Source organism: Tetrao urogallus (assembly GCF_951394365.1).
Source record: "Tetrao urogallus genome assembly, chromosome: 1".
In the NCBI taxonomy this organism is placed as follows: Eukaryota; Metazoa; Chordata; class Aves; order Galliformes; family Phasianidae; genus Tetrao; species Tetrao urogallus.
This window is the reverse complement of record NC_136813.1, coordinates 116,551,936-116,560,362: the sequence shown is the minus strand read 5'-3', so window position 1 is coordinate 116,560,362 and position 8,427 is coordinate 116,551,936.

The following is an 8,427-nucleotide window of genomic DNA, read 5'->3' as shown; positions in this document are numbered from 1 at the left end:
TGAGAGATATTTTACAACTGATAGGGCAGGTCTGATCAAAGTTTACTTCATCAAATTTTTGACTTGAATATCTGATTGCAACTCTATACATTCCACTAAAAAAATTGCAGGCAATGCACATCAACTGAAAATGGAGTTGGGCATATACCAAAAAAAGATGATTTTTTTTGGCATCTTGAAATCTATTCTCAAATTCTGTTATCAAAACAGAAAGCATGGCTGCATATTCACTGTTTACAGAACTGTGTTCAACCAATGTCTCAAAATGCATAAAATGTGCCAGAACTTGAGCTTGCCAGCATTTAATATTCATTTCAGACTCTGTTACAGTTTGAAACATAGCACATACAAATTGATTTTCACTATGAAGATGCATGTTTAACTCATTAAAATTAGTGGTCAAATCCACCAAAAAAAAATTGCAGATTATTTTGTACTTTTTGTACTCTTGTTGAGACTTTGAAAATTATAAAATGTGTTGGTACCACACAGCTATTCTAGATGTTTCTTCCACAATAAATGTGTTAACTTATTAAATTATCTTACAGAATAACACAAGCTGTAGTTTAATAATTAAATAAGAAAGCATACGTGTCTGCATGTACAAAAAGTGCATATCCTGGATACAAACATGTGCAGGTAGGTTGCAATGTTATTATCAGTGATCACAGTGTTTTACTTACCAAGTGCACAAGCACACGTAATATGCCATACATGAGGATTCTGATACAACTGAGTGTGTGTGGTGGGTGCAAAAGGCAGAGTTAGCCCCGTTAGCCCTGGCCCTTCAGCCAGTTTTCACTTCACTTTGGTCTGCTCATATAATTAACTTCTCTATATGGATCTTTTTGGAGACAGTGTCCAAGTCTTACTAAATGAGGTCCAGGAATACAATATCCAGTGCTTTCTCCTCATCTACTAGGCCAATCATTTCATCATACAAGGTTATCAGAATGGTCAAACTTGTCTTCCCTTTGGTTATTCCTGAAAGACACCCTCTTGTCCTTCACATGCCTGAAAATGGTTTCTAGGTTTACCTGCTCCACCAGTTTTCCAGGGACTGAGTTGAATCTGACTGACTTGTAGTTTACTGAAAACTCCTTCTTGTTCTTCTTGAAGACAAGAGTGATATATGCTTTCCTTCTGTCTTTGAGCTCTTCAACACATTGCCATTATTAATCAAGGATTATCAAGGAGATCTCATAGTGACATCTGCCAAGTCTCTCGTAGTTGCATCTCATCATGGCCTGTTATTATGTCCAGTGTACTTAAGTATTCCCTGATCTAATTCTCCCTGAAAAGGTTACATATGCCTTGCTCCAGCCTTCTCCTGGACTCAGGCCTGGGATTAACCAAGGCCACTCTTAGTGGTAAAGGCTGAGGCAAAGAAGGCATTCAGTACCTCAGTAATGTCCACGTCATATATAACCATGAACTCCTGAATTCTTTATGCCCTGCTGTATTGTCCTTCCAACAGGCATGGGGCGTGTTTAAAAATCTCCATGATTACCAGGGCTTGCCAATGGGTACTACTTCTGACTAACTGTAGGCCTCATTCACTTGTAAGGACAGGCAGATGGTCAGGTGGCCAGATTGTCTGTAGTTGCAGTCTGTAGTGGCAGACTTCAACTACAATGTCACCCATAATGGTTTGCTCTTTATCTCTTATATTACTCACATCTTGTGTTGGTTCCTTATCCATTCCCAGGCAGAACTCCAGGCACACCAACTCCTCTGTCACATCAAGGGCAACTCTACCTCATTTTTCAGCCTGTCCTTTCCTAAACAGTTGCATCCCTCCACTGAAACACTCTAGTCGTATGAGGCAACCTACCATGTGTCTCTGATGCCTATCAGACGATAGCTGTGCAATTGCACATCTCTAATTCCTTGAGTTTATTCCCCATGCTGCATATATTATTGAGCAAGCATTTCATAGTGGCACCTTATATCCTGATTTCTTAGAAATGGTCTATTGGGATTTTTATCTTCCAGTGGGATCCCATAATAGAAGAAATCGAAACCATGTTGTAAACACCAGCTCTGCAACCAGTTGTTGATATAGTCCCTTCCTCCTCCTCACACTGTTTTCCCTCTTTGGCAGGATGGAGGATCACCAAGTCCTTGACCATCACCTCAAAATGAACAGATGATGCATTTTTATGGAAAAGAACCCCTAGACATTTCTAAAAATCATTTTCAGGCCACTCTTTCTTAATTCATAGGTCCATAGCACATCAACATCTTTCTAACACTGTAAGTTGGGGAAATGTCAAGCTAACGCATGTAGTTTTAGTTGCTCATAATTTGACCAAACTGTAATGGCTTGGACTGGACTGAAATTCATAATTTTTGTGTGAAAAGTTAAGCAGAAGATACTCAGCTCTGAAAATAAGGTGAGGTTAAAATACTTTGCTTTCTCTCATTTTAAATTGATTTAAGGCTTATCTTTGTAAGTTACAGTGACTCTGCGTTTTTGAATGGAAAGTTGAGATTTAGCTGTGTTAGGGGTACTTATTTTATATTTCCTACATGAGAGGAAAACAAAATCAATCAGATTATTAGCAATTAAATTTCTCCAGGTAGTTGTCTTCTGAAAAGCCACTTAGAACATGATCAGTAGCAACTTGTGGAGTTGAGCTGAAAAATTGCCTGAAGCTGCTGTATGGAGGTGCACTGACTATGCTGTTTGAATTCTATGTCAATCATGCAAGATCATTGTAGGACACTCTGGTGGGTCATCTACAGCTGAGCAGGTCATTCTTACAATTGCAGTTCCTGTGCGTCACTGTGGTACCATCACCAGTTTTTGGAGCTAGAATACTATTCCTTTTACATGCCTCATGATGACCAGGTTACAATAAAAGCAAAAGGTGGATAGGGAGCATAGGCTCCAGGGCTTGAAGAGCAGGGCTTGCCAGGGACTGAAACATCCAGGATGATGTTTGTCAGCAGGAGATGAAATACCAAGGCAGCAGCCAAGAGAAAACAAAGGCTTAGAGATCAGAGGGAAAGAACTGGCAGCAAACAAAAAGAGATGGAGGAACTAAGAAAGAGTAAGGAGGAGTGAACGTGATGAATTGATGATGAATAAGTCAGGGAAGAAGAAGGAGCACCCTTCTAAGTATTTGGGATGCTGCAGATTCAGTTACCACCTTGGGGCAGCCCACCAGCCTGGTTTAGTGTCCTGTGTGCTTTGCCTGCCGTTGGTTCAGATCCTCAAGTGGAAGCTTTCTGAGCTGAAGCACTGGAGATCCAGACTCTGCTTCCCACACATTGTAGTCAGAGTGGCTGTGTGGGACAAAAGTGCTATTCCCCAGTATATTCAGGTTTTACTCTCAGAAGGGAACTGAAACACATTTTACAAAAGACACTGAAGCTGCAAAATTATGTAAGGAAAAGTTAAGAAATGCTAGAACTGAGATTACTTTTAAGCTTGAAGATCAGCTCCCCTTTGTGTAGGGATAATTATACACTTCTTAATTAGATGATCACACCTTCCTCTTCTCTCAGAATCCTGCCTTTTTCAGCAAGTGAGCTTTCAGTGATCCCTTTCAACCTCCTCACTAAATGTGCAGATCAAGCCATTATTTAATGCATATTATATAACCCTTAGAATAGATGCAGAATTTACTGGGGTCGCTTCAATTTAACATCTTTTTTAACAATCTTGACGAGGGGATTGAGTGCGCTCTCAGTAAGTTTGCAGACAACAAGATGGGAGGTGTTGATCTGTCAGAGGGGAGAAAGGCACTGCAGAGGGACCTGGATAGACTGGATCAATGGGCCAAGTTGAACTGTATGAGTTTCAATAGGGCCAAGTGTTCCATCCTGCGTTTTGCTCACAACATTACCAGGCAACCCTACAGGCTTGGGGAGGAGTGGCTGAAAGTGACGGAAAGGGACCTTGGTGTACTGATGGACAGTCAGCTGAATACGAGCCAGCAGTGTGCCCAGGTGGCCAAGAAGGCCAATGGCATCCTGCCTGGTATCAGGAATGGAATGGTGAGCAGGACTAGGGAAGTAATCCTGCGCTGTACTTGGCCCTGGTGAGGCTTCACCTCGAGTACTGAGAAGGGACATGGAAGTGCTGGAGCAGGTCCAAAGAAGGGCAACAAGGCTTGAGAAGGGCTTGGAGAATATGGCCTATGAGGAGTGACTGAAGGAACTGGGGATGTTTAGTTTGGGGAAGAGAAGGCTAAGGGAAGACAGTATTGCTCTCTTCCAATAACTGCAAGGTGCTGACAGTGAGAGTGGGGTTGGTCTCTTCTCACTGGTGACAGGACGAGGGAAATGGCCTCAGGTTGCACCAGGGTAAGTGTAGGTTGAATATCAGGAAACATTTCTTTACAGAAAGGGTTGTTAAGCACTGGAATAGGCTCCCCAGAGAGGTGGTTGAGTCACCATCCCTGAAAAATGTGTTTAAAAACTGCTTGGATGTGGTGCTCAGGGACATGATTTAGCAGAGGGTTGTTAGAGTTAGGGTAGTATGATTAGGTTGTGGTTGGACTTGATGATCTTCAAGGTCTTTTCCATCCTGAGCAATTCCATGATTCTATGATTCTGTGATTCTACTTGTACCTTCCTTTGGGATCCTGCAGGGCTTTTACTGCTATGTATCCATGGTTCTCAGGAATTATTGAATGCATTTTAACCACCATTCTGGAAATGGGGAGCTGAGGCAAAAAGAGACTATTGCTACTTTTTTCAGCTATCTGCTGATTCTGGGTAATTGCTTGAACACATATTTGTTTCTTTTCCAAGTCACTTGCTGTTTCTACAGTTTGGGTGGGATATGAAACACCTGCATGAGGCTGGGACATGTGGAACAGGAACAGAGGAGATCCATACCTTCAGATGGAGGCTAGGCAAGATGCCCTAAAGCACAAGTGTCATTACGCACTGAATGACGTATATTGTTTATACAAAGCAGAGTTTTGGCTGCACCAGGAAGCACACAGGCTGAGGAGAGCAGGGTAGCCCCTAGGTATGCTGAGGAAAGGTTGTTTTACATCCTGACTCCAGGGATGGTTGCTTTTGCAGATCCTGAGTGAGTGATGTCTTGCTGCCATGTCAGGCTGGAAGCCCGTCTTTCTTGTTGAGTTTGGCACTGAACCCCACCTTTTCTCTTGCTCTTCCACACTGTTGAGCATAGATTCATTGTGTGCAGTGAGTTCCTCTCCTCAAGTCACTGACTCTTCCAGTGCTCCATGTGAGCTCCTCAGGGAACTGCACTCCATGTTTTGGATCCCTCAGGTACCTGCATTTGATTAGAAAATACTTTGTGATTTTTATGACCAGTACTACACTTTTCCCACAGGGCTCTGTTTCATTATTGTTGCCTCTCAAGTCCTATTATAACCTGAAAGTCTGTGATTGCATTCCTTTGTACAGAACTTGCTTACTCCGTGCTAGCTGTGGAAAAGGTACTGCTTTAAACATAAATAATAAAAGAGATCAAAAAATCATAATTTCTTAAAAAAAAAAAAAAAGATTTTAAACCAATCTGAGTGATTTTTGAGTTATGAGAATTTATAGAGGTGTGACATAAGAATTCTAGATCAGATAGATAGAGTCTGTTTGATGATTTATAAAGATAAATACCATTTTCCACTTACAAAGTAGCTTTTTAGGGGCCACTGTTTCTACTGAGGAGTTGAACAGGAAAATGGGAGTTCTGAAGGTTTTGCATAGTATGTGGTATACAGATCAAGCTAACAAGTTTTGTAATGAGAAAATGCAATGTTAAATGAAACTGAAATATCTGAAGATATAAAATAACTTCTGTAATGTATTTCTTGGAAAAAGATTAGATAACTTTCAATAAAGTGGAATGGTTTTGTTTCAGCAGTTGCAGAAAGTAGTATTTAAATACAGCATATCCAAATGATTTCATGAACAGAAATTATTTTCTGTAATACAAATAAAAAAAGATATTCTTTTAATAGTAAGCTGTATTTTTCTGGGGGCATGTTTCATAAAATTAAGAAATTAAGAAATATCCCTTTTTCTTCCACTTTTGGAAAATAAAGACATTCAAAGCTGAAGAACTGACTTTAAAATGGAAAACATCCATCTTCCCTGGTCTAGTTGGAAATGTAAGAGACTACTTGTGCTTTAAACATGAATTTAAACCACAGATTCAAGATAGAATTTGTCCTAGAATTTGTATGCTCTTACACACATGCTAGCATATTTAGGACCTTATGTTCACTACAGCTGGTACATGTGTTGATGTTGTCCTAATATTGGTAATACAATGATCTGCCACAGGCAGGTCATTTAAACTCTTCTCTTTACCTTCCATATGGAAAATTTAAGGTTATGGCATTCATGTAACAACAACAACAACAGTTAAAATGCAAGGTTTGATCTACTGAGTCAGTGGAAGAATGCACTTGTGATAAAGCCTGAAGTGTATGATAGGATCTAAAATGTATAGGATTGATGTACTGATCTTAATTACTTTTACATCACAATTTTCTGTTACCAACAGAAATTTGAGAAGTATTTCTTAAATACAATACCTAGTATTGATTTGAAGTCAGTTTGTTGATGTTTTACAAAATCCAGCCACTTTGGCTTTGTGGTATCTTGGTGTTCTGTTTTTTTTTGGGAGGGAGGGGTGATGTTGTTGTTTTATTTGTTTATTATTGAAGACTTCTATTAAGAAAAAGTACCTCACACTGACTTTATTGTAAAATATTGATAGCTTGTAAGTCCTTTAATCTAGAAGGAGTCAGAACAGTTTATAGATTAAATATCTGCAGGACACAGAAGATGAAAGCAAAATGCTGCTCCACCAGCCTGTGTTCAGAATACACATTATTTTTAGTAATGATGTAGGAGAGAAACAAAGAATCTAATCTAACAAATATTCCACATTGAAGCTATGGTAGTCTCTCTTGGAAATATATATATATATAATAGGTAGGAAAGCAAAAGACTCCAGCAGTCATTTTGATTGATCTTCGTGTTGCCCTGTAAGAATCTCCAAACCCACTCTGAGAAACTTGATACTGAACATGGGACTTCTTTTTTTTTTCAGTAGACAATTTATCTGAGAATACAGTGAAATTGGATTGCATTCATCAATGTATTTACCCAAAATAAAATTAACAAAGTACGCAAAAATGTTAAAGAATTCATTTGAATGTGCTAAATGATTGTGTTGGTAGTCTACATACCATTACGCTGCTTCAGCACGGCAAATGAAGAACAGTCCATCACAGAACAGCCCTCAGCTTCACACTGTGCTAGGAAGTGTTGTATCAAAGGGCTGATGTGTTCTACCAGAAGATGTAGTTCAAATTTGGTTGCAGTATCTGAGAATTATTGCCTGTTAATAATGTTGGATACATCCAGATGGAGGGACTTAAATGGGCTGTTAGTATTTCCAGCAGGCCTTGTGTGTAACAAAATGCAGGAAAGCTTATGAGCAATGTCATTTTGACTATTTGGATAGCTCTGAAATACCAAGAACCTGATTGCAGGCCAGAGTTGAAAGACATGCACTTGAGAAAAAGCTGCTGCCTATAGAGAATAAGAGTTTCTTTGCTAAGAGATCAAGGATCAGACCAATGGTCTGCAAAGGCTGCGGAAAATTCTCTGTTGACAAACTTACATCTGAAAAACTTTGATCAATTCCCAAGTCTGTCAAAAACTGAATAGTTGACAAGGCTAAAATATAATACTGTACTGCCATGCCAGTATGCCTTTTAATGAAGAAACTGAGGAAGAAATTTAGCACAAGCTTGCTAGAGTTGTTCTCAGGCTCACTCGGTGCCCAGGATGCCTCTGTTGACTCATTGCTCTCACTCAGCTTCCCTGCTTTGTACTATCCTTCAGAAGAGAGCTCTGCTCAATGCAGAGGCTTATATTCCAGGATAATTCATACCCTTCTCTACAGTGTAATATTTTCAAACTATGTTGGAAAAAGTGCAAGCATTAGTGTGCACAGACTAAAGAAGCCTCTGTGTTAATCTTCTAGTAGTAGAACCTTAAAGCCAGCTGAACTGCACATACATCCACTGAACCTTCTTGTGTGTCTTTGGCTCCTTTCTAAGCTACTAAGTACAGCTAACACAGGGAAAGCCTGTTCCCCTACCTGTGATTTCCAGCATCTTGTCTTTGCCGCAGGCACAGAACCCATCCTTTCCTTCTGCCCTACCTAAATCTGCATTGGCTTCCTCCTCCATTCCTTTTCTCCGGATGCTCCCTTTTATCACTTATCCAGCCAAGACTTCATGCAGTGTCACATGGATTAATGTTACATAAAGTGAATTCACAATAGAATGTTTTTCTAACTGAGTATTAAGTGTATCACAGAATTACAGAATCACAGAATGACAGAAGGACTGTCTTCATCAAGGTGAGGAATCTACTCACTCAAGCACTGAACTGTGAGGCGACAGTCATGCTGATTTG